The sequence below is a fragment of the Tursiops truncatus genome, chromosome 8 (assembly GCF_011762595.2).
Source record: "Tursiops truncatus isolate mTurTru1 chromosome 8, mTurTru1.mat.Y, whole genome shotgun sequence".
Taxonomy (NCBI): Eukaryota; Metazoa; Chordata; class Mammalia; order Artiodactyla; family Delphinidae; genus Tursiops; species Tursiops truncatus.
In genome coordinates this window covers 92,330,596-92,357,722 of record NC_047041.1, presented here as the reverse complement: position 1 = coordinate 92,357,722, position 27,127 = coordinate 92,330,596, and the positions used below count along the sequence as shown (strand labels likewise).

Below are 27,127 nucleotides of genomic sequence, written 5' to 3'. Positions count from 1 at the left end.
TAAGGTCCAAACAGAGCTAAGGGAAATAACAGATTCAGAAATGAGACCCTGGAGAAACAAAACTCATCTGAGGGAAAATGTCATGTTGATTTCTGCCTTCACTAGTGAGCCGCTTTGAGAAGATGGCAGGGACTGCGAGGTCACCCAGACTTGGGTACCAATGTGACTTCCACACTTATTTGCTAAATGACTTTGAGCAAGTCACATACCCTCTATGGGCCTCAGCATCCTCTTGTGAAAATGAAGGTAATAATGACCATTAGTGCTATCAAAGGTACCAAAGTATTACTTTAGTACTAACAATACTACCATGTACTGGCATACATGAGGCACTCCATAAAGTCTCCAAGAATGCTTATTCTTTGGAGCTTGATGAGAATTCAAATGAATTAATTTAAAAATCCTGCTTCCAAAAATAAAATTTTCTTCCTTCAAAGTCAATGCCAGTTTATCACAGAATATACAGCAGTAATCCACATAGGAGGTTTCTGTTCTTGATCTGAAAGGATTTATGTCTAAAACTAAAGAGCTGGTTCACAAGAGATTCTTTAGACTCAATGAAAAGTATCCATCCTAGATAGGAATCTATGAATAAACAAGAGAGGATATAACTGACCTGGAAAATACCTATCTGGTGTTAAAGGTATACCTACTATTCGAATATAAATGAGTTATTACGTGTTCATGTAATGGACAGCCAGATACAGGGCTGTCATTTCCCAGTAGCTGGTCTGACATGTCTTAGCATAAATGGCTCACAGAATTTACCACAAGTAAGTAAAGAACTCTGCCTTTATTAGAGCCACCAATTCACAAGAAAAAAGACCAAAATCAAAAGGCTGAAGGATACATTTTATTGAATGTAAAACTTTATTCTGGAAGTAAAATAAGATAAAATTTATCTATTTATTTGAGGAAAGCAACAACTGTTTCCACACTAGCACTATATACTGACATTTAGGAAAATTTCTCTCTAGTAATAAAAGCTACCCCACAACCCCTGAATCAAATTTACTTTTAGATCTCACAGGATTTGGTGAATGTACTTATATGGCACAGTCTTACATAGATACGCTGCTTAAAAAAAAAAAAATTCAGAGACCCTTTTGGAAAGAATATTACTTAATAAGAACCCTCCAGTAAGCTCTTTCTTATGTCTTCACACTAGGATAAGCAAAATGGTTTCTGACACAAGTTTTTCAAGATAAATAAAAATTTGAACTTATACCTGAATTACTCTGAACCATGTTCTAGTCCAGTTAACGTTGTTTACTTTCTGTTAACTTTTCTTCACTGCCTCTATTGTGGGCTTTTCTTTCTTTCTTTCTTTCTTTCTTTCTTTCTTTTTTTTAATGTAGGTCAGCTCCTGTCACCCTCCTTGCAATCCTCCAAAGCGTTCCATCTCTTTTACAGTAAGAACCCAAGTCTTCAGCATCAGCCTGATACTGAACTAATCTCCACCCACTTACTCTCCAGTTGCTCCCCAGCCTTGGTCACAGGGGTTCTAGCAGTCCTTTAGACACAGGATGTTCCCCAAATACACTCAAGGCTTTTGAACTTACTGTGCCCTCTGTCTGGAATGCTTTTCCACATCCCCTGTCTCTGTTGGGTCTTTAAGTAAATGTTACCTTCTCAGAGAAGTCTTCATTGACCACCCTGTAAAAAATGCAGAGCTTCCCTGGTGGCGCAGTGGTTGAGAGTCCGCCTGCCAGTGCAGGGGATACGGGTTCGAACCCTGGGCCGGGAGGATCCCGCATGCCACAGAGCAGCTAAGCCCGTGCACCACAACTACTGAGCCTGCGCTCTAGAGCCCGTGAGCCACAACCACTGAAGCAAGCGCCTGGAGCCCGTGCTCCTCAACGGGAGAGGCCACTGCAGTGAGAGGCCTCCGCTCCGCAGCAAGGAGTGACCCCCGCTCGCCGCAACTGGGGAGAGCCAGCGTGCAGCAACAAGACACAAATGAGCCAAAAATAACTAAAAAAAATTTTTAAAAAAAATGCAGCCATTCCTCCCCAGCACTCCTTGTCCCCCTTCCCTGCTTTACTTCACTCCATCGTGCTTACCCCTCTCTAATGTACTATATACTTTAAGAACGCATGTGTTTGCTGTCATCTGCTCCCACCAGAATTAAGCTTGTGAGGACAAGGTCTGGGATCTGCTTTGTTCAGTTGCTCAACGTCACAAAGCCTCCAGGGTCCTTCCACGCTTTTCTCCTATTCCCCTAGGCTGGCTCTTCTCTTGGCTTCAAGAGAGCCACTGCCATTCCAAGCATCCATGCAGGCAATGTTCAGAGGCAGAAATGGGGCATCCCTGTTATATGTCCCTTTTATAGTGAGGAAAACTTCCTCGAAGAATCCAGCAGACTTCCCTCACATTTCTTTTCCCAAGATTATGGGATATGTCTTAAAAAACTCAAAAAAGAGCTAACATATGATCCTGCAATCCCACTCCTGGGCATATATCTGGAGAAAAACATGGTCTGAAAGGATACATGCACCCCAATGTTCATTGCTGCACTACTTACAACAGCCAAGAGAAAGAAGCAACCTAAGTGTCCATCGACAGAGGAATGGATAAAGAAGATGTGGTACACATATACAATGGAATACTACTCAGCCATTAAAAAAAGAATGAAATAATGCCATTTGCAGCAACATGGATGGACCTAGAGACTGTCATACTGAGTGAAGTAAGTCAGACAGAAAAAGAGAAATATCCTATGATATCGCTTATATGCAGAATCTAAAAAGAAATGATACAAATGAACTTATTTACAAAACAGACTCACAGACTTAGAGAATGAACTTATGGTGACGGGGGGTCGGGGGGAGAGGATGGGGGAAGGGAGAGTTAGGGAGTTTGGGATTGACATGTACACACTGCTATATTTAAAATGGACAACCAACAAGGACTTACTGTGTAGCACAGGAAACTCTGCTCAATATTATATAACAACCTAAATGGGAAAAGAATTTGAAAAAGAATAGATACATGTATTTGTATAACTGAATCAACTTTTGCTGTACACCTGAAACTATCACATTGTTAATCAACTATATGCCAATTTTAAAAAATTTTTTTAAAGATTATGGGATATGCATGCTCTTGACCAGGCCCATGTACTGGCTTTGAGGATTCCGTGAACCGTCCCTACCACTACCACCAAGTTGTGTGAATCAAAACTAGTAGCACATATATAAGAATAGGACAAGAAATGCCTCTCTTTGGCCAAGACGATTAGAAAAGAAGTATGAAGGATGTTCTAAAAAGCTGAGGTGGAGATAGCTGGCTTCCTTAGGAGCTAGGAAATAAATCTAGGCATCTTCCCCCTCCCCATAGTCTATCAGCTCTCATCTGACCCTGCCAACAGAAACCAACACGGACAAACAAGAATCCTCAATTTTAAACATCAGTACTGGGCTTCCCTGGTGGTGCAGTGGTTGGGAGTCCGCCTGCTGATGCAGGGGACACGGGTTCGTGCCCCGGTCCGGGAAGATCCCACATGCCGCGGAGCGGCTGGGCCCGTGAGCCATGGCCGCTGAGCCTGTGCGTCCGGAGCCTGTGCTCCGCAATGGGAGAGGCCACAACAGTGAGAGGCCCGCGTACTGCAAAAAAACAAACAAACAAAAAAACCATCAGTACAAGGATGTAATAAGCACCTGGAAGAGAAGTGGGGACCACATACACATAAAACAACCTTCATTTCCACCTTCGCCACCTCCCCTACCCAAGGTTCTTCATAAGACTACCAGTCCACAACTCAGCAACAGCCCACCACTGGGGAAGAGTAAGAACTTCATCAAAGCCTTTGGAGACATACTTCTGAGTACTCTGATCCTTGCCCACCACAGAGGCCCATGACATGACAGCCTCTGTCAAGTCTTTCCTCCAGGGTAGGAGCTGTGATAAGTTAAAATAAATACCCTACAAGTGTGTGGAATAAAGATATACAAACAAGTGAATCTGAAGGTTGCAATGGAAAGAGATGAGCCACTCAACTGCCCCTTCAAGGAAATTCTGGTTACCCCAGCTGCTGGGGTATCATCAGCAGACAGCTTTCTGGTGTCAGCCCCTTGGTGGGGGGTGGGAGGAGGCAGGGGGAGGGGGTTGCCTCAGCTTCAGAGAGTTGCCTGAACCAAGATCATGCCTTTCTCATGACATCCACATCCAATGAGTGATTGAGGTGAGAGTATAAAGCCACTGGACAGCTTTTACTGCCCACATTCTGATTCCAAAAGTATAGTCTGTTTACTATCTTATTTTTCTGTTCTTTTGTAATGCCCTAGTTTTAATTATTCTAACTTAAAGTTTTAATATGTCTAGTAGTGCAGAGCTCCTTTACTACTACTCTTTTTCAAAAGTTTATTGGTTTTCCTTACTTGTTTAGTCTCAGTTTTTATTGGGTTGCATTCAACATTTCAATTAAATTTATGAAGAATGACAATGTGGCGTTCCCTCTAGGCTCTCCATTTATTCAATGTCTCACAGTAAAATCTAGCGTTGTGAATTCTTAAAGAAATTAAAGAACTAAAGAATCCCATTATTAGAATACTACATACCATATGCAAAGATACTCCATACTACTGACTTAAACCCTTTGATATTTGAAATTGGATAGGCTAGCATCCTAGCTACTAGTTGTAGCCAAATATAATCATGCCCTCCTTCGCTTTTATCCAGATTGAAATGATTCCGATATGGTCTTGGCCCTCTATCTCTCAGCCTAGTGGCTAAAACGGAAAACTAAGAAGCAAAATCCTCTGATGATTGATATGAGCTGTTCAAGGCAGTCAACTCACTAGAAATGGGGGCAGAAAATCAGCTCTGGCTTAAAAAGTGGGGAATGAAGCTAAGAAATAGCTGGGCTGATACCATTCATCCCTTTTTATCTACTATTCCACTGAAAACCACATGACCACAATGGTAGAATATTAGAAAGCAAATATTATTCATAAATATAGAGCTATAACAATGAATGTCCTAACTGCCTTGAGTCAGTCCATCACTTCTAAGAATGGGTGCCCCACTCCTACACTCACATTGCTGATTTTTACTCAGAGGATCCTGAATTAGTTCAAGTCTGGAATTGACAGAGAAGGAACTTCTCTGTCAAAAGTAGTTTCAAGATGCAGCTAAAACACCTCTCAATATTAAAACTATCACGTGGGACTTCCCTGGTGGTGGAGTGGTTAAGAAACCGCCTGCCAATGCAGAGGACACGGGTTTGATCCCTGATCCGGGAAGGTCCCACATGCCACAGGGCTACTAAGCCCATGTACCACAACTACTGAGCCTGTGCTCTGGAGCCCGCGAGGCACAACTACTGAACCCGCATGCCACAACTACTGAAGCCTGCATGTCTAGAGCACGTGCTCCACAACAAAAGAAGCCACTGCAATGAGAAGCCCGCACACCGCAATGAAGAGTAGCTCCCACGTGCTGTAACTAGAGAAAGTCCGCGTACAGCAACAAAGACCCAATGCAGCCGAAAATAAGTAAATAAAATAAATTTAAAGAAAAAAAAAATAAAATAAAAATAACACGTTTTTATGTTCAAACCTAGAAAGGTCATGAACATATTCATAATAACCTTATGTTTAACGTACTTTTAGGTCTGGCCATCACTATTTTCATTTTGTTCAACAAATTGACATCTCTCCACTTTCCCTGAAGACTAGGATAATATATTGGTGGTTTATATTGATACAAATACCAGAAAAAAAAAATCGACATCTCTCAAATGTAACAGTTTTGCTCTAAGCATAATCTTACAGGTCTTCGAAAGACTTTCCTCATTTTTTCCCCTGGGTGTCTGGGGATATTAGGTCTGAGAATGCTAGAAAAGAGGTCTAATCTACATAAACTCATGTACTATTTATAATTTTTCTATTAATAACAACCAAAAATAATATATTGATTCTCCTTTCTTGACACATCTGCTCCAAATAAACAATCTGTCTTTCCCCCTAAGTTTCAGTTTCCCCCTATTCATTACAAAATTCCTATTACATTTATCCTTCCTCATCTTTTCCATATTATAAATTTCATCATTTAAGATTCGAGTTGTGTCACCACCTCTGTGGACTGAATTTTCATGATTCCTATTGCCTCCAACGTAAAGCTACTTACTTCCTCTCGACTGTGCTCCTAGAGACCTTCTATATAACACTATTAACACTTCCCATAATACATTATGCAGAGAGTCTCTACTTCCTAACAAACACAATCAATTTGTTATCTTTGTATTCCCAGCACCTAGCACAATGCCTGGCATATAGCAGAGGTCACTCAAATGTTTGTTGATTGAATAAATGCATCTAGGCCAACACAGCTGATAATATTAAAATCATCTCACTACTTCTTGAACTCCTCTCTATAGAAATAAACTACATGTCTGTATGAGACATAATAACATAAGGTACTTAACATTAGGCTTTTTAAAGCATTAAGATAAATTGAGAAACAACTCAGTTCTTCCATCTGTCCTGCCTGGGTTAGACTACCATTCACATGGAAGTAGAAACACTTTAGAGTAATTAGAAACCTTAGAAAACCATCCAGTCTCATGAATAAAGTACTCCAGGAGCTTAACTCAGGGGCACGGAGATGAACGTGGAAGACACTTTAGTCATGGGACCACTCTCCCTCTCCCCAGCCCTGAAAAAGATAATCAGGGGGAGAGGAGAGACTCTTGGGAAAATGGTACTATATTCAATGCCTACCAATTTTAGCTTCTTAAATCTAAATTCATTAAATTCAATTTGTAACTATAAAAATGTACTGCATGTTTTGAAAACCCCCTCCATTTTCACATGTTTTACAATATTTAGAGCTGTAAAAAGTGAGTCTTTTGTACTTTTTCTAAGTTTTAGGAGAAAACAAAGAACAAGTCCCCTAAACATATCCTTTCCACTTAACTTCACTCCTTTTCCTGTTTTCTTTCTTACCCCCAAACCTCACCATCTCCCTTCACCCCTGCCCCTTGGGATTAGACATCTCCCTACAGAGAAAACCTCCCTTATGTAGCTCTGGAGAAAAGGTGCTTATGCCCTAGATGGGAAAAATTCATCTGACTCCATTTTTTTTTAAAGGCCCACTTAATTATAATTATCAGAGATGCTACACAAATCATGGTCCATTTCTTTTTTACATTGCCCTTGAAAATATATTCATGACAATTTTAATCTCAGATGAAGAGACTCACTTTCCGTCAAATCAAAAAATCTGTCATAGCATCATCAGGGATTCCATCCCAAACCAAGTATTTATTTCTTTATTTTAAGCCAAGGTTATTATATATTTTATTCATTACAGCCTATTTAACTAGAACAGCTATCTGTACTAAATAAAAACCTTAAACCATGTGAATTTGTTTTACTGATAGGGCATGAATAGGTCCCATTCTTTTTAAGCCCTGAGTTCTACATTTGGTTCAGGTATTGTAGACCCCTGGACAAGGCACCTTTGAAGAAATTTTCAAATAAAGATGTTTATTTTCTACACTTGGAGGGAAAAAAAGGCCTGCCAATGGAAAAATCTGAATTTTATTTTTTGAGGTGAGAAAAATATAAAAATTATTTCTAACATTATTATGCTTAAGATTCCAAGATGATACTGCTAATACTATGGAAGCAGAGTATTATGGGCTGAATATTTGTGTCCCCTCCCCCAATTCATACGTTGAAGGCCTAACCCCCAATATGATGGTGTTTGGAGGTGGGGCCTATGGGAAGTAATTAGGTTTAGCTGAGGTCATGAGGGTGGGGCCCTTATGATGGGATTCGTGACCTTGTATGAAAATGAAGAGAGAGAGAGCTCTTTCTCTCTACACAACACACCTAGGAAAGGCCAAGGGGACACAGGGAGAAGACAAGCCAGGAAAGAGGCTCTCACCAGGAACTGAATCTGTCAGGACCTTGATCTTGGGACTTCCCAACCTCCAGAACTGTGAGAAACAAAGGTCTGCTGTTTAAGAGACCCAGACAATTGGGGCTTCCCTGGTGGCCCAGTGGTTAAGAATCCACCTGCCAATGGAGGGGACACGGGTTCAAGCCCTGGTCGGGGAAGATCTCACATGCCACAGAGCCACTAAGCCCGTGCACCACAACTACTGAGCCTACACTCTACAGCCCATCAGCCACAACTACTGAAGCCTGAGCACCTAGAGCCTGTGCTCTGCAACAAGAGAAGCCACCACAATGAGAAGCCCACACACAACGAAGAGTAGCCCCCGCTCGCCGCAACTAGAGAAAGCCTGAACACAGCAACAAAGACCCAACACAGCCAAAACTAAAAATAAATAAAATAAATAAATTGAAAAATAAAAAGAGAGAGAGAGAGAGACCCAGACTATGATATTTTATTATGGCATCCTGAGCTGACCAAGACACAGAATTTGTTCAAAACAGCATGGGGATGCAGTCAGAAGCTCTGCACTTGAATGCCAACTCCATCACTTGGCTGAGGGTCCTTCAATCAAGCCTTTCAACCTTCAGGAAGTTCATTTCTTAGGCTTTAAACTACAAGAAATAATACCCACCCTACAGAATTCCTATGAGGATTACATGTCATAGCATTTGAGAATGTATTTTATTAAACTGTAAAGTCTTATTCAAATGTTTTCTTTTCCTGTATCTGCCAATATCTACAAAGATGACTGCATGATATATAGTTGTTTTTTCCTAAACAGCACAGGCTGCTATTAGGTATTATCTGTATCATCAACTCTTTCCTCTTTGCATCAGCTGCATATCCCCTGTCAATCTGACCAAGCACATATACCTCCACTTTAAAGACTGATTTACTTATTACTGTATCACCCATGGAATCTATGGTTACAATATACTACTTAAGCCATGCCTTTAGTGTCCCAAGTGTTTCTTTCACTCAATTTGCTTGTGATTAACCTTTGAATTACTATGCTTTATCTATTCCAAGATGCACATTTTTATTCACTTTTTATCTTTGAAATCAGAATGCCTTACAATTGACCGTGTGTCAGTTTAATAGGCCATTTTTCTTTCTTAATGCTTATAAGCTGTATCATTTCATGATCAATGGTGTCTCAGATTTGATGAAAGAAACAGAACCCTGCTGGTCTCCACCCTCCTCTTTCAGGTCACGAAATGAACAAAGGACAACTTCCAAATGCAAGATTCTCTGGTATTGCAGTGCCTATTACATTCCAACACCACCGCTAGTCAAGAAGGCAGAAACTTGCCCACCTGAAACTAAGACCCAACCACCTTAGCATATGTTCATTCATTTACTCAGGCGACACAGGCATTTGCCACCAGGCAAAGCACCTCACTCCCTAAATTGTCAGTTCTGTGAGGGCAGGGTCCATGTCTGGTATTTTCTTTACCACTATACACTCAGAGCCCAATAGTGCCTGGTACACGATAGGAGCTCAAAGAGTATGTTTTGGCTGATTAAATTCAAGTACACACTGAGTAGTGTCCACATGTCAGACTTTACCCTGAGAATAATAGCAGATACCTGCAAATAGGTCATGTTTTGGTGAAGGAAATGTGTGTGAACCCATCTGGTGCTCTAATAAACATAAACAAATCGTGCAAAGAGAAAGCAATCACTCTTGCAGAGTGGGATTTTCTACAGGAGGTGACACTGGTTTCGAGTCCTTGAGTAGGAATGGGCCAGGCAGAGAAGGAGAAGTAGGCAAAAGCAGAGAGTGGGGAAAAGGAAGGGCATGTGGATGGAGTAGGTGGTACACAGAGAGAAACAGAAAGAAACAGTTCTGTAGAAGGACATTGGTGGAGGCTGTATGTGCCAAGATAACAAGCAGGACCAGCTACATAATTTTCTGGGGCCCAGTGCAAAATAGAAATGCGGGGCCCCTTGTTCAAAATTAAGACTTTCAGGATGGTGACAGCAGAGCATCAAACCAAAGACAGGGCCCTGTGCAAATGCACAGGATACAGACCTATGAAGGCAGCCCTATAACACGTTGACAAGTCATCCTGTGTGTTAGAGTACTTAGCAGAGGTTCTTAAGCTAGGAAGTGACACGACCACACTTGTTTTTAGGAAGGAAATGCTGTGGCAAAGAGGACACAGCCTATTATCAAAAGTAACGGGCAGGGCTTCCCTGGTGGTGCAGTGGTTGAGAGTCCGCCTGCCGATACAGGGGACACAGGTTCGTGCCCCAGTCTGGGAATATCCCACATGCCGCGGAGCGGCTGGGCCCGTGAGCCATGGCCGCTGACTGCGCGTCCGGAGACTGTGCTCCGCGACGGGAGAGGCCACAACAGTGAGAGGCCCACGTACCGCAAAAAAAAAAAAAAAAAAAAAAAAAGTAACGGGCAGCTGGGAGAGAACACAGCAGCTACCGAATCAGTCCTAAGAGAAGGGGCCCAAAGAAGGGAGGCAGTAGTGGAAACGGGAGATCTCTGAGTTAGAGTCTGAGTTGGGGAAGAGAGGACACAATGGTTTTATCCACCTGCTTTAGATAGTTTATTAACTATAGTATCTTAGAGCTAAAACAGTCTTCATTTGGGACTTCCCTGGCGGTTCAGTGGTTACGACTCTGCATTCCAATGCAAGGGCCACAGGTTTGATCCCTGGTCAGGGAACTAAGATCCCACATGCTGCGCAGCCAAAACAAAAATAAATCAAAAAATAAAACAGTCTTCATAAGTTTTGCATATGAGGCAACATTCCTCCAATTATGTCTCAGCATTTTTTAAATCACATAAAATGTTTCTGTTATTTTTATTTATTTATTTTTTTTGGAAAGCAACTTTTTTCTTGAGGTAGCTTACTTACTTCTCTTTATTGGCTTGAGAAATGAAATTATAGTCATCTCTTGGTATCCAGGGGGATTGGTTCCAGGACCCCCTGTGGATATCAAAATCCACAGAGGCTCAAGTCCCACAGTCAGCCCATGTATACACGGATTCAACCAACCCAGGATCGTAAACATAATACATGATCCTGTGGTTGGTTGAATCCATAATGTGGAACCCACAGATACAGAGGGCCATGAGTACTACCAGTGAGATCTGAGCCAGAGCTGACCAATTTTCCATGCAGGATAATTGTGAACTAAAAATCAAGTTGGAAATCAAAAGGCATATTTTTGTTACCTTCCGTAACATTCCTCCCTTCTTTCAAAGAGAAAGGTAGTTAGAACTAATTGAAGTCAGATATCACACGGTACCTTTCTTCTAAAAATGCTGATTGTGCTTTTTTTTTTTTTTAAGTGACCTCTTTTTATTTCAACCTGTCACTCTGTTCTTAAAAGATTCCACTCTGGTTTTGTGAGATCTTGCCACAGGAAAAAGTATTCCTTTCAAGATCTGGGTCTCTCACTTTGGTATTTAGAAAAAGGAAGCTTAACAGTTGCTTTTATTTCTTTAAAGACAAAACTAGGAACTTTCGAAAAAACACCATAAAATTTAAAGTATCAGCTACTGAAATGAGTATTTTACTTTATGGCAATTAATACTTTGAAGATCAATATAGTTCAACATTTTGTCAAGAGTAGAACCATTTTTCTATTTAACACAAAAAATTTCATTTAAATTATTAAAAGAGCACAGTCTTCATATATTAAACCAAAGTAAAAGCAAAAGTGCTTGATTTAGAGTCTCCTCCTGTACTCTCTGAACTAAGGATAAGGACCCGACACCAATCACCCTGACTCTAGGACTTCCTAAGGAACTCAGAGGTTCCATGTAAAATGCATAGGGTTGCAGTTAATAGTCTACCAACTAAACAGGAGTAATAACTATTATAGTTATCAATTACTGAGAATCAACTAAATGCAAAAAAGTCTACTGAATGACATTATGTCATTTAATCTGCAAAAGAATTTACTGGTACCTTGCTGAAACTTGCAAATGATTACTCTCATAAATTTCAGTTTTCATCATTTGAAAGGCCATCGTTTATTTATTTTTTTTTAAATTTTGAAATAATCTCAAGCAAAGTTGCAAATGCTGTACAAGGAACTTTTTTTCCTGAACCATGTTCCATTCAGTTGCTGATAAGATTCCATCACCCATAAATCCTTCAATGTAGCGGTTTGCAAACTGTGGTCCATGACCCTGAGGGTTCCTGAGAGTCAGAAATACCAAGACATTATTTGCCTTCTTCAGCGTTGTGACAATTGCACCAATGGCACAAGAGCAATGATGGGTAAAACTGCTAGAATCTTAACAGGAATCAAAGCAGTAGCACCTAACTATGTTAAAAGTCACTGTATTCTTCACAGACTGGCAGTAAAAAAGAAAATAAGTCGGTTTCATTAAAGAATGTCTCCTGATGAAGCAGTAAAATAAGTAATTTTCTTAAATCTCTATTCTTGCGTACACATCTTTTTAATGTTCCATGTGACAAAATGCGAAGTGTGCATACAGCACCTTTTCTGTGTACCTAATACAATGGCCGTCTTGAGAAAAGGCAGGTGCAATTGAGTCATGAGCTGAATTAGCCCTTTTTTTCATGCAGCATCATTTTACTTGAAAGACCAACTGACAGAAAAACTATGCTTATTCAGATATGGCAGACATACCTTAAAAAAATGAAAGAAGTAAGTCTGTCACTTCAAGAAAAACAAGCAACAGTATTTATTGTCCATGATAAAACTGGAGATTTTAAGTGAAAATTAGAATTTTGGAAAACTTGTATCCACCATCATGAGACTAAAAGAAAAGATTTTTCTGATGAGATTAGGGGTGATATTCATAATTGTAATTTTGGGGGACTGTGCCAACAACTGTAAGATCTGCACAACTCATGGACCAATATTTTCCAAAGATCAATGCCTCAAGTTACAAAATCATGATTGGCAAAAGACCGATTCAAAGTGGGAGGTACACAAATGGATTGTAAGGTAATTGAGTATGAAAAATTGATATGTTTTCAGATTCCATATTGCAACTAACCTTGAAGAAACCTCTACTTAAGGAGTTTTGATGTAGTATCGAAGAATATCCACAATTATCTGAAGATGCTACTGAAATCACTTTCTCTTTTCCAACTACATATCCATGTGAAGCCAGATTTTCTTCTTATACTTCAACCTAAAGAACATATCTCAGCAGACTGAATGCAAAAGCAGATCTGCAAACGCAACTGTCTTCTATGCCAGATATCAAAGAGATTTTCAAAAATGTAAAACAATGCCATTCTTCTCACTGAATCTTGTTTTGTTTCAGAATAAATTTATTTTCCTTACTAAAAATACATTATGTAGACACAGAATGTGTTTATTGCTATTATTTTTACATGAATTAAATAATTACTTTTAAAAATTACTCAGTTTGAATTTCTAATACAATAAACATTGATAGCTATATCCCACATAAACAAAAGCTCTTTGGGGCTGTCAATAATTTTTAAGAGTATAAAGGGGTCCTGAGACTATAAAGTTTAAGAATGTTCCTTTTGTATTTATTTCCTACAAAGGCAGTCTCCTAAATATTACATAACCATCAAAATCTAGAAATTAACCTTGATACATTACTGCCTTCTAATTCTTGGGGTCTGTTCAAATTTCATCAATTGTCTCAACAATGTCCTTACTGCAAAAGGATCCAAATCAGAATCATCCATTGCATTTAGCTGCCATGTCTGTTCAGCTTCTTTCAATGTGGAACAGGTTTCCAGTCTTTTCCTGACCTTTATGACTTAGACATTTTGAAGATCACAGGCCAACTACTTTGTAGAATGTCCTTCAATTTAGGTTTGTATGTTTCCTCATTATTAGATTCAGGTTATACATCCTTGGTGGGAATATCATAGATATGAAATTGTGTTTCTCATTGCATCCTATCAATTGTCCCATTACCGATGAAGATACATTTGATCTCTTATTAAGGTGGTGTCTGCCTGGCTCCTCCACTGTAAAGTTACTATTTTTCCATCAAAATTTTTCTCATTAAAATTTCTCATCAAAATTTTCTCATCAAAATTTCAATTTATGCATTTATTTATCATTATTAGTATGGGCTCATAATTTCCTATTTTAGTCAATAGATTATAATTTCTATCATTTTAATTTTAATGTTCAATTTATCCAGATTTGATTAATGGGAGGGAGTCCCTTCAAGCTGGCTTCTGTGTCTTTTTGACACGTCCCCATTATTCTTTGGATACTTTCTTGATTTCTGGCACAATAAGATATTCCGGGCTCACCTTCTATTTTCCCTGCCCCAGCCCTGGAACTAGCCATTTCTCCAAAGAACACTGCATCCTTTATTAGAAAACAATCTGGAAGCCAACATCTGGGTGCTGAGTTTATTCATTATGATTGAGGTGGAGCCGCTCCCAGTAAAGACTATAAGCTTTGGCAACCAACTTTTGCAGTGTCACAGGCACAATACAAGTACATATTGGGTAGCGTCCCACAGAGGACTTAGTTGCCGCTGAAAGACACTACTTGAGATGCTTTGATAGAGGAGCCAAAGATGCTGTAGGCAGGCCTTGAGGTTCTTCTCCAGAGCTTGGAACACTGTACATGTATTTAAGTCTCTTGGATACTAAATACACAAATGTCTTTGATATATAATGTGTAATAAAGGCTGATAAAACACTATGATTTAAGCCTTAGTTTCAGAAGGGATAGCTTTATTTGGTGCCTTCACTTGGTAGATAAAAGTATGAAAAAATAACTGAGCTATGTAGGGCAAAATGAGCTCTTGGTTACCTTATGGAGTTTCACGCTAAAGATATATAAGCAACTTCCATACTTTGCTCAAATCATTTCCAAAAAGTACACCAAACAGATATTGAAAAATAGATCCCATTTGCCCACAGCAACAATTTTATAATTGGAATTTCTGTTACTAAAATCAATCATAGCTAAGTCCAATAACATAAATACACAAATAATACCATCAGCCTCTGCAATAATTTAAAATAGTAAAATTATGCTCCCAAATACCGATTGTCTTGATGACCCAATTTACTAGAGTATATATTTAGCATATAAAAAATGTAACTATCATATCATAAATTTGACCTTAAAACATATCAGTCCCACTTAATATACAATAAAACTGCCCTCCTAGAATTTAGAATGATTTGGGCAGTATGGGCCTTTAAAAAAAAGAAGTTCAAGGATGTATGAGCTAAACCTGTTAATTAACAAATTTCTCTGTAGCAGACAGAGGCAGTATCATTTCCAACTGTCCTTACAGTTGCTTCAAAGTAGAAGCTCAATAGATATTATTACAATGTGGGTATCATAAAGGCAAAAATGAGGGATTTTTCTCAGTACTTAAAAATAGACAAACTAAGATAGATATTACACCGTAATACCAACACACTGGTTGAATCAAGGCAGTTCCTAGAAGAGTCCCTGAACTCCCTTAAATTGTAGGCAAAATACTATGTATACATATTTTTATAGGAATAAGATTTTTATCATTTGGAATCACAAAATGGTCCATGACCCTCAAAAGAGTAAACATCTTTGGTTAAACTGCTCTCCAGAAATAACCACTGTGAACATTATGGGCTGTGATCTTGCAGACAATTTTAGATGCATATCGACATAACAGAGTTGGATCATGAGGTTAGTATTTGTATATATATGGCATGTAGTTTTTTTTTTTTTTTAAACAAAAGAAAGACCAGACATTCTCTAAATATGCTACTCTGTAACTTGCTTTTTCACTAAAGACGGCCTTCCATGTCAGTACATACGGAGAGAAATTTTTAATTACACAGAATTGCTGGGCCACAATTTATTTAATCAGCCATTCAAAACACAGTATGAGCAGGCACAGATCAAAGGAAGAATTCACTGTACTGGAGAAGGAGAGTGTATCCTGGCAAGTTATAAGAAAGAAAATGTGAGAAGTCAATGAATCAGAGGAAATTTTACAGGTCACCAAGACTTTATTTTTAAAAGAAGACAAAATAAGGACCCAAGAAACTACAGAATGTTTACATTTGTTAACACCAAAGCCAAAAGTAGTTTGACCAAAAGGAGTTATGGCTGCAACTAAGGCTGATCCCCTCACATACACCCTCCCCAGGCCAAAGCGATTAGAATAAAAGAGAAAAAAACATATGTACACAAATAAAGTATGTAGAATAAATCATAATCCAAGGCAGGGCTATTTGTAGTCTCATTAAGGCCACCGTGGGGAATGGTCTGGGGAAGAATTTGGAAAAGGCTACACCACAGGCAACAAAGGCATGAAGTCCTACAGGAAAAACACTGAATAATGTATTAAAGAGCCCTACTGAGCCAAAGCATTCAAGAGTATTTGTGGACCCTGGTCACCTCTTTTACTCCCATAACTGCGGTCAAGACGGGCAGTAAATCCGTGGCTACGGTTCTAATCACCCATATCAAGGTCTGGAAGGAATCACTGACCAAGAAGAGGTAGCTTATGTTCCCACTGCCCTGTTAACACAGAGCAATCTAGCTCGTACTATCTCCATTGAGAGGTTGGGCCCTGTCTCTGCTCAAACAGGAAAATGGATTAGGGAGTCACTGACAGACATTTAGATAGTTTCCCATTTCTCACTACTATAAATAATACTGTGTTGAATATCCTGTATATAAATCTTTGTGCAGTTACCTGAGTTCTTCTGTAGGATAAATTCCTACATGTAGGGCTTCCCTGGTGGCTCAGTGGTTGAGAGTCCGCCTGCCGATGCGGGGGACACGGGTTCGTGCCCCTGTCCGGGAAGATCCCACATGCCGCGGAGCAGCGGGGCCCGTGAGCCATGGCCACTGAGCCTGCGCGTCCGGAGCCTGTGCTCTGCAACGGGAGAGGCCCGCGTACCGCAAAAAAAAAAAAAAAAACAAAACATTCCTACATGTAGAACAGTCAGGGTATATGTGTTTTTAGATTGGGTACAGGAGAAAAAGGAATCAACTTCTGCTTTTTTCCAGTCTGAATTAATTAGTTGATGAATTTCAGAAAGCCAGAAGCATTTCTGTCATTTTAAAAGAAGAAATACTTCCCCAGGTCAAGACTGGCTCCCAGGGCTAACAGAACTATAAACAGAGCCAGGCTGCAAGCAGTAAAATAAATAAAGAAATAAAGTGTTGAGTAGAGAGAGAGAAATGCTGGAGAGACCTGAATGTAGAAAAAATGAGAGTCACTAAGGCAAGTCTTGGAAACGTTCTTCCAAGCACAGGCTGAGGGAAGTTGGCCAGAGATAGCAAACAGGTATCTGGGCAAGGCTGCTCCCATCATGGAAATGGAGACGCCAGACTCTTTTCACTTGATGCCCTTAGACACACACTCTTTGGGCAACGGATGGCCATGCTCATGAAAGGAACTTTTGGTTTTATTTTGCCTTCCTCTGTACATCTGCCAACAGGGAGTAGTTACAATGATAAGTATTATAGGCTGTACCATAGTTATACTTCCTTTAAAATAAATAAATAAATAAAACTGGGCATTTGATTTTGTTTATCGGCCTATGAAACTTGGTTTCATGCAATTTTACCCTTGAAAGGCATATTTACTCTGAATATTTGGACAAAATCAGGTTCAGGGCCTGCATAGTTATATACCAGTTTGTAAATCTTGGCCAACTCTCCAGAAGTTTCCTTTTGAACTGAACAGTGTGGAATTTAAGTTTTCTGTCTTGGACATGCAGGCACACGGACTCTCTCCGTCCCCGGCCCGGGCCACTGCTCTTTGGCAGCAACCATAAATGCATCACTGCAGGCCACTCCCGGTATACGGTCCCTCAGCCACAGTAGCCTGCCTACAGCCAGATTTCACACTCTGTACCTGAGCTGAATACGTTCCTCTGACAACTTGGAGCTCTCCTGTTCTATTTCTGACTTAAGATTTCTCTTATCTCACAGCGCTCTTCTAAAGCAGTCACAATGGCAACCTTTGAGTGCTTACCACATGCCAGGCACTGAGCCAAGTGTTTTCCATGAATCATCTAACTGAATTCTCACAACAATCCTAGAACATAGTGCTAGGACTGTCTCCATTTTAAACTGAAGTGAAACAGCTTGCCCAATGTCAGAAAGTTCTGTTAGAGACCAGATGGGAAGCCAGGCATCCAGCGCTGGAGAAGGCATCTTTCTCCCAGCCCCCCTTCTCTCTTGATCATGTCAGGTGCTGCTTCCTTATTAACTGAGGCTGGCAGCCTTACATTTATCTTAATTTTATTTTATTTTTTAAACAAATTTATTTATTTTTGGCTGCGTTGGGTCTTCGTTGCTGCGCACGGGCTTTCTCCAGTTGTGGCAAGCAGAGGCTTTGTGCGGTGCGCGGGCTTCTCATTGCGGTGGCTTCTCTCGTTGCAGAGCACGGGCTCTAGGCACACGGACTTCAGTAGCTGTGGCATGTGGGCTTCTGTAGTTGCGGTGCACGGGCTTACTTGCTCCGCGGCATGTGGGATCTTTCTGGACCAGGGCTCGAACCCGTGTCTCCTGCACTGGCTGGCGGATTCTTAACCACTGCACCACCACGGAAGTCCCCAGCCTTACATTAAGATCTTAATTTAGATGAAACAATACAACAAAAATTTCAGTTTCAGAATGACTCTTGACTTGCTGAGGATTATTGCCACATTTAACCCATAAATTTACTTTTGAAACTCTCAGTGTATGAATATCTGGAAACATGGCCCTGAACACCTTGAGTCTGGCTAGTCTCCTTCTGTTGATGACATAATTCAAATATGGATAGTCTCATCATCTAAAAAGCACATCCTCCAAAGTCTCTTTATAAGGCAGTTGATGCTATGGACATTCATTCATTCATTCAACAGATATTTATTGAGTGCCGACTATGTGTGTAAATATTAGCCATGACCCAAACCAATCTGCTTATCTTGGAGCTTAGAGTCTATGCAGGGGTAGGGGCAGACAGGAAAGAGACAGGTAAAAATATAAAAAATATAATGCATCGGGCTTCCCTGGTGGCACAGTGGTTAAGAATCCGCCTGCCAATGCAGGGTCACGGGTTTGAGCCCTGGTCCGGGAAGATCCCACATGCTGCGGAGCAACTAAGCCTGTGCGCCACAACTACTGAGCCTGCGCTCTAGAGCCCGCGAGCCACAACTACTGAGCCCGCGTGCCACAACTACTGAGGCCTGCACACCTAGAGCCCGCGCTGCGCAACGAGAGGACACTGCAGTGAGAAGCCCACGCACCACAACAAAGAGTAGCCCCCGTTCACCACAACTAGGGAAAGTCCACGCGCAGGAACAAAGACCCAACGCAGCCAAAAATAAAATAATTAAAAAAAGAAGAATGATAAAAAAATTTTTTAATAAAATTAGAAGAAAACTAAGTTGGAAAGACAAATTAAAAAAAAAAGATAATGCATCAAATTTGGTAACAAAAGCCATGGAAAAAATAAAGCAAGGCGAGAGGGAAAGGGAATGACTGAACAACAATTTTTTAAAAACGAAAATATTTTTTGAAGCTAAGAAACTGTCTACTCCTTTTTTGTTAAACTGGTACAACATTGTGTTTAAATTCCTATGCCATTCCTAGTGTGCAACAAATTCGTAATTACAGGTTCTTAATGGATCAAATTATATACCTAATTGAATGCTGAATCCTTAAGAAGTAAATTTACTTGTTTTTGCTATACCTTTCAATTATTTCTAAGAAAAAATGAGTATCTGAAATTTTTCTAATTGACAAATGTCACACAATTTAATGTAAAACATAAAACACAATGTGTCTATCATTAATAAATCCTATGTCTCTATACGTGTATTTTCAATCTAATTTGTAGGAAGTCTAAGTGGTCATTTTGAGGAAACCAATTCATATTACCCTAAAAGTAATAATCCCAGGCAGACCCTTAGTAGTCACTGAACTGGTCGCCTCAGCCAACAGCCTTCTGTAGCAACATTTCCTTTTTCCTTTATAAGCTTCAGTAATGACCACAGTGTCACTGCCATGAAAAGTTACCTTGAAAAGCAAAGGCCAACATCTTTTATCTCCCTTTTATCCTCTCCTATTCCTCATTATCAAATGCCACCAACAAGCAAGACTTCAGAGCTATGTAAATGAATCACATTGTACTGGAAAGTCACAAAAAGCACATCCCTATAGAGTTTTATTAAAAAAAAAAAAAGAAAGAAAAACTTCTACATCTTCCTTAGAAACACTAAGATGATACATGAGACGATATCCTCATGTATGATTATGTAACATAGGTATGATATGTACATATATGCAGCCGAGAGTATGGGAGGTAATATAATATGGAGCAGAAGGGAGTAGGGTGGGGACTGGGAGTTGGGAGAGGGTAGATCACCTATATCCTGCTACCAATGTCTCCCATGAAATGACAGAGACACTAACCTTTATTCTCTCAAATATCCAAGTCAGTAAAATTATTTTGCAAATGTCAATCAATTTCCAACAATTTTTTTTTTTTTTTTTTGTCTGTACGCGGGCCTCTCACTGTTGTGGCCTCTCCCATTGCGGAGCACAGGCTCCGGACGCGCAGGCTCAGCGGCCATGGCTCACGGGCCCAGCCGCTCCGCGGCACGTGCGATCTTCCCGGACCGGGGCACAAACCCGTGTCCCCTGCATCGGCAGGCGGACTCTCAACCACTGCACCACCAGGGAAGCCCCAACAATTCTTAAAGTGGCAGCCAACTTTAGGATCAGCAGTGGGAAAAGGAGCAGCAAGTTTTCTTTATTAGTAGGGATTGGAGACCAGGATGATGAAAAGCAGAAAGATAAAGAATCATCTGTCCAAAGGGAAGGCAGTAGCAGATCATGTGGAAGACATTTTGCAAACTGTCCTGAGTAAATAGCAGTTATATTTCTCACTTTGCCCCAAGAAAGCAATTAACATATTATACCTGGAATGGCGAAGACTGAAGTTTTAAGCTTTCCCCTTAATTCAAAAATTTCTCAAGTATGTTATCTTGTTTGATCCTTACAACAATCCTCTAAGTTACAGAAAGCAGATATTATCAACATCATAGATGTGAATATATCTGTCCTACACGAAGTACAACAGACAACCAGGTGTCTCGGGTGACAAAGGTCTCAGTGGAAGACCAGAGATGGATCCAGGTTGCCTAACAAATGGTTAATCCATGGTCACAGAATCATGCGCTATTACCAGTACTTGGTATTTACTAGAGCGTTCTGGATAAAAACAATGTTGTCAGTTGATTTCACATTCCAAAATGGAACTTTTTAAAAAAGGTATGGATTCCAGCTCATTTAAGAACCTTGATGATCCTTAATAATTAAGATTCATTAATCATTAATACCTATAACGAGAACTGATAAATGCCTATTAGGTTTCCCTTAGAGATTTTATTGCCCACACAGTAGATTATACTCCATGCCATGTCCTCCACACTGCTTTGGGCAGGTCTCATTTGCCTTTCACATATTTAAAGGTCATGAGGGTTAAGTGAAAAGTGATCAATTCCATCTCATGATTTTAAAATACAAGATAAAAACTGTAAATTCTGAAGGTCAGAACGTTCAGGATGAATGCCATTAATTAAATTACCAAGTTATAAAATATTCCATCATCTTTTAAAAATTTGAATCAAGGAAAATAAACTTTCTACAATACCTCAAAGAGCTTTCAGCAAATACTTTATTTACATATCCTGAAATGCTCATTCTTTATAATTTTATACCAAAGAGATTAGAATGGAAACATTAACACTAGTTCACAATACAGAAAAAATACTGCTTTTTAATAAAACTAATTTTAATATATTATTTAAAGAATATTCCTATGTATAAATTATATATATATAAAAATATGCATATGTATATATCAGCTTCTTAATTTAAGGGGAAAAAGAGAACTTGAAGAAATAAATTTCTGAGTTGCCCACAAAAGTGGATTTATGAAGGAGAACATCATAGTAGAATATATACCCTGTGGTCATGAAGGAGAGAGTGGAAGCTTTAAAAATACATTCTTACCATTATTTGTGCAAAGAGCTCGCTGGATAGGAGCCACCAAATAATGACACGGGGCAGTGTACTCTGCACCTGCACTGCCTGGATCCATACCCCAGTTCTGCAATATGACCTCAGCAGTGTGACCCAGGGAATATGTATGAGTTCTCTATTGCTGCATCATAAATTACCACGAACTTGCCTGTTTAAAACAGCAGACATTCATTGCCTCCCAGTTTCTGTAGGTTAAGAATCTAGGCATAGTGTAGCTGGGTCCTCTGCTCAGTCTCAGAGGCTGTGATCTCACCTGAGGCTCAGGTTCTACTTTCAAGCACACTGGCTGCTGAGAGAATACCATTTCTTACAGTTGCAAAACTGGGGCTCTCTGGTCCTAGAGCCCCCTTGCCATTCCCTGCATTATGGCCCACCCCATAAAATGGCAGTTTGCTTCTTCGAGGCCAAAAGACTATTTCTGCTGCTTCAAATGTCTTAACCTCAGGGAAGGCTTGCGGCAGCTTTTAAAGAGCTCACCTAATTAGGTCAGGCACACCAAAGATAATCTCCCTTTTGAAGAACTCTAAGTCAACTGATGAGAGACCTTACTTCTATCTGCAAACTCCCTTCACCTTTGCCATATAATGCAACCTAATCACAAGATGTCCTGCCAACACTCAAGGGGAGGGGGTTATACGGGGTATGTACACCATGGGGCATGAATTTTCAGGAGCATCTTACAATTCTGCTTACCACAGACAGTTACCCCTCTGTATCTGACTTGTATCACCTTTCAAATGGGGATAATGAAAGCGCCAATCCCAGAGAGTAGCTTGATTCAATGAGTTGATTTCTATAAAGTTCTCAGAATAGTCCCTAGCACATTTAATGATTGTAGAAAGAATACTTGGATAAAAATAAATAAAATAGTAGCTCACAGATTGTTGGGGCCTCCTCAATTTTATTTGGCCCCAATTAGGGCTAAGTTGATGGAAAACTGCAAAGTTTTACATAAGACATCTTGGTTTCCTTTTAAAATTCTTTTTGAATAACTAGAAAATGTGGCACCCTCAGGCTTGCACTGCCACACAGTACAATTAGCACGAGCCAACAACATCTTTACACGGGGCAAGAGCTCTCTGGTTCTCCAGACCTCACCACTCCTTCCAGCCTCATTCTAGCCCACTTCATTCATTTTCATTACCTGCGTGGTCTCTAAAAGCATATGCATTTCTAACCTGGGATCTAAACTGATCCCTTTCAGCCTATGCCCAATGAACGATATAGAAACAGAAAAAGGTATATAGTATAAATATATTTTTAAAAACAAAAATGTTAAACTGAAAAAAATAAAATGGTGAAAAGCAAAAAATTTACCTTCCATGCCATTATTTTTAAAGCCAAGGAGTATAAGCCAAGGAATCCAAGCACAGACATCTAAGTGAAACACTTCATGGGCAGTATGTAACAACAAAAACTTGAGATTCAAATGTGTTCCTTCCAAGAGTATGAAATATTACATTGCACTATGGATTTGGGGTTATAATGTTGTATTAACACACAGGTTCATCAATTGTAGCAAACGTACCACTCTGGTGCAGGATTTTGATAGCAGGGGAGGCTGTGTATACACAGGAAATCTCTCTACCTTCAGCTCAATTTTGCTGTGAACCTAAAAGTATCTCTAAAGAATAAAGCCTATTTTTAAAAACAAATAAACTACAAATATTTTTAAATCTAGTAAGATAAAACCTTCTTCGTAAAATATTCTTTAATTTTTCTAAACATCTTCAAAATGGCTTGAAAGTATTTTCTTTCCCCCAAAGTCATTCCTAAGAATTTGACAACTTAAACCCCATTTACAGGAACTTCCCTGGTGGTCCAGTGGTAAGGAGTCAGGCTTCCAATGCAGGGAACACAGGTTCGATCCCTGGCTGGGGAACTAGGATCCCACATGCCGCGGGGCAACTAAGCCCACGAACCACAACTACTGAGCTCGCGTGCCTCAACTAGAGAGCCTGCGTGCCGCAAACTACAGAGCCCACGCACCCTGGAGCCAGCGCGCCACAACTAGAAAGAAGCTTGAGTGCCACAAAGAAGAGCCCGCACGCCACTATGAAAAGATCCCGCATGCCTCAATGAAGATCCCATGTGCCCGCAACTGAGACCTGATACAACCAAAATAAATAAATATATAAAATATTTTTAAACAAATAAATAAAACCCATTTACAAAAAAGATCAGAAACAGCCCATATTCCCATGATGCTCTGTTCTCAAGAAAAAGTAACCACTCCTATGGATTTATTCTCCATTCATACCAGATCACAAGCCAGTACATAGGCTATTTTACTTACTTTTTAAAATATATTAATATTACTAAAAGTCTGTGCAGCAGTGCTTGATTTTCTTCATCTACCAAAAGCAGCTGTATTGTATAAATGTCCTAGAAGCAATGTTGCTGTGTAAAATGATGATTTAAGTAACATTAAGCCCTACTGGCAGAAATCATCTTGTACTTATGCCAAGAGAAAATTCAATTAATAACATTTTAGCTCTGTGTGTGAAAGGGTGATGGAGAGAAGGCAAAGCCAAAAAATAAAAGTATTTTAATTCATGATTTGATTAGGATGGTCCATGTGAATTTATATGAGTACACATACCTGTTGTGTAACATTTTCAAGAATGAACTTTTAAGAGAAAACAGGGGTGGGAAGCAGTGGGGGAGCTTACGCTACATATTTTCCATTTAATGCAGTAATCTGCCACATATTCAGGCTCCATCATCATTAACATGATCTTTAAAATGTACTTTAAGTCTCCTCACTATAACTTCAGACCACTTGAAGCCATGCCGAATGAACAAGGCAAACTGCCGGGTGAATCAACTTATAAAATTTTTGTTAAATCTGAAAAATTTCAAAGCAGTTCAGTAAAAAGGTTAGATGTTCAGCCACACACACACACACACACACACACACACAAATTCATAAAGAGCACCAAAAGTTAAGACATAAAAATAAAGAGGTAGTTTGCAGTCTCATTAGGTGTTTTGTGTTTTGTTTGTAAGGTGGCAGTGCACAGAAGGAATTAAGGTCGTAGGTGCCGATTCCCAATCTGTTGCTGTATTTGCGACATGATCTTAAGAAATGTATTTGATAGCTCTTTACCAAAGACCCTGAAATAAACAGCAATGCCTTATGCACGACAAAGAGGCTATCAAGAATATGAGTCCAGGGCTTCCCTGGCGGCGCAGTGGTTGAGAGTCCGCCTGCCGATGCAGGGGACACGGGTTCGTGCCCCGGTCTGGGAAGATCCCACATGCCACGGAGCGGCTGGGCCCGTGAGCCATGGCCGCTGAGCCTGCGTGTCCGGAGCCTGTGCTCCACAATGGGAGAGGCCACAACAGTGAGAGGCCCACGTGCCGCAAAAAAATAATAATAATAATAATATGAGTCCACTCGTACTATAGATCCAACATAAATGCATTCACACTGGACATATATACACTACCAAATGTAAAATAGATAGCTAGTGGGAAGCAGCCACATAGCACAGGGAGATTAGCTCAGCACTTTGTGACCACCTAGAGGGGTGGGAGGGAGGGAGACGCAAGAGGGAAGAGATATGGGAACATATGTATATGTGTAACTGATTCACTCTGTTATAAAGCAGAAACTAACACACCATTGTAAAGCAATTATACTCCAATAAAGATGTAAAAAAAAAAAAAAATGCATGCACACGTGCTCCAAAAGACATACACCAGGATTGTTCCCAGTAACATCACTGATATGAACAACCCAAATGTCTATCAACAATGGAACAGATAGCTAAATTGTGGTATATTCAATAAATGAACTATACCTACATGTAAAAATATAGATGAAACTCACAAGCATAATACTGAGTTGAAGAAGATGAAACTCAAAAAATACATACCGGGCTTCCCTGGAGGCGCAGTGGTTGAGGGTCTGCCTACTAATGCAGAGGACACGGGTTCAAGCCCTGGTCTGGGAGGATCCCACATGCCACGGAGCAGCTGGGCCCGTGAGCCACAACTGCTGAGCCTGCGCATCTGGAGCCTGTGCTCCGCAACAAGAGAGGCCACGATAGTGAGGGGCCCGCACACCGAGATGAAGAGTGGCCCCCGCTTGCTGCAACTACAGAAAGCCCTTGCACAGAGATGGAGACGCAACACAGCCAAAAATGTAAAAAATACATACTGTATCATGCAATGTATATAAAGGCCAAGGAAGTCAAAGCTAAATGATAACATTAGAAATTAAGATAGTGATTACTTCAGGGGAGGAAAGAAGTAGTAATTGGGAGGGAGTATGTGATTCCCTCAACTCTGTGATCACTCACTAACCTGTACATGAGTATTTTTATAGTTTTCCCACATCCTAAGTTTATATTGTTTTCAGTATTAACATTTACAGGTATATTTCTGTTATAAGACAAAAGCAAAATGAACGGAAAATATTTATAAAGTGTACCTATACCATACTAGAAGTATATTTTATTGAAGATAAGACATATCCAAGTGATACAAGTGTTCTACATGCCTTGCAAATGTTCTACCATACCCTGCAAATGAAACAGCATTTCTCTTTAGATGTGCTGCTTAGAAAGACTGTAAAGGATAATAGAGGTTGCAAACTCAAATGTCCTCAGGGGCCAAACACATTTCTCATGTGTGTGAAGAGGCCCTAATAAAAGTACATATGCATGTACTGTCAGAGTGGGGAGGGGCTGGGACACCCTTGACAGGGCAGTCCCCACCCTAAAGGGCTAGTGGGTCACAACTCCAGCTGATTGCTGCCCTATAGGAATGTTGGGCCTAGGGTTAAGAGATCATTTGGATTTTCAAAGGAAGGCATAAATTACAATTTACTTAATTAAGTGACATGTGCTGACTTTTAAAAGAAAAAGCCCAGGAGAACAGTATGGAGGTTCCTTAAAAAACTACAAATAGAACTACCATATGACCCAGCAATCCCACTACTGGGCATATACCCTGAGAAAACCAAAATTCAAAAAGAGTCATGTACCAAAATGTTCATTGCAGCTCTATTTACAATAGCCCGGAGATGAAAACAACCTAAGTGCCCATCATCAGATGAATGGATAAAGAAGATGTGGCACATATATACAATGGAATATTACACAGCCATAAAAGGAAATGAAATTGAGCTATTTGTAATGAGGTGGATAGACCTAGAGTCTGTCATACAGAGTGAAGTAAGTCAGAAAGAAAAAGACAAATACCGTAT

General features: G+C 40.0%; 1 protein-coding gene across 3 annotated transcripts in view; it reads right to left on the bottom strand.

Moving 5' to 3' along the window:
- Positions 1-27,127, bottom strand: part of HSD17B12 (hydroxysteroid 17-beta dehydrogenase 12) — a 167,881-nt gene that overhangs the window by 65,472 nt on the left and 75,282 nt on the right. The gene's annotated exons all lie outside the window — the stretch shown is intronic.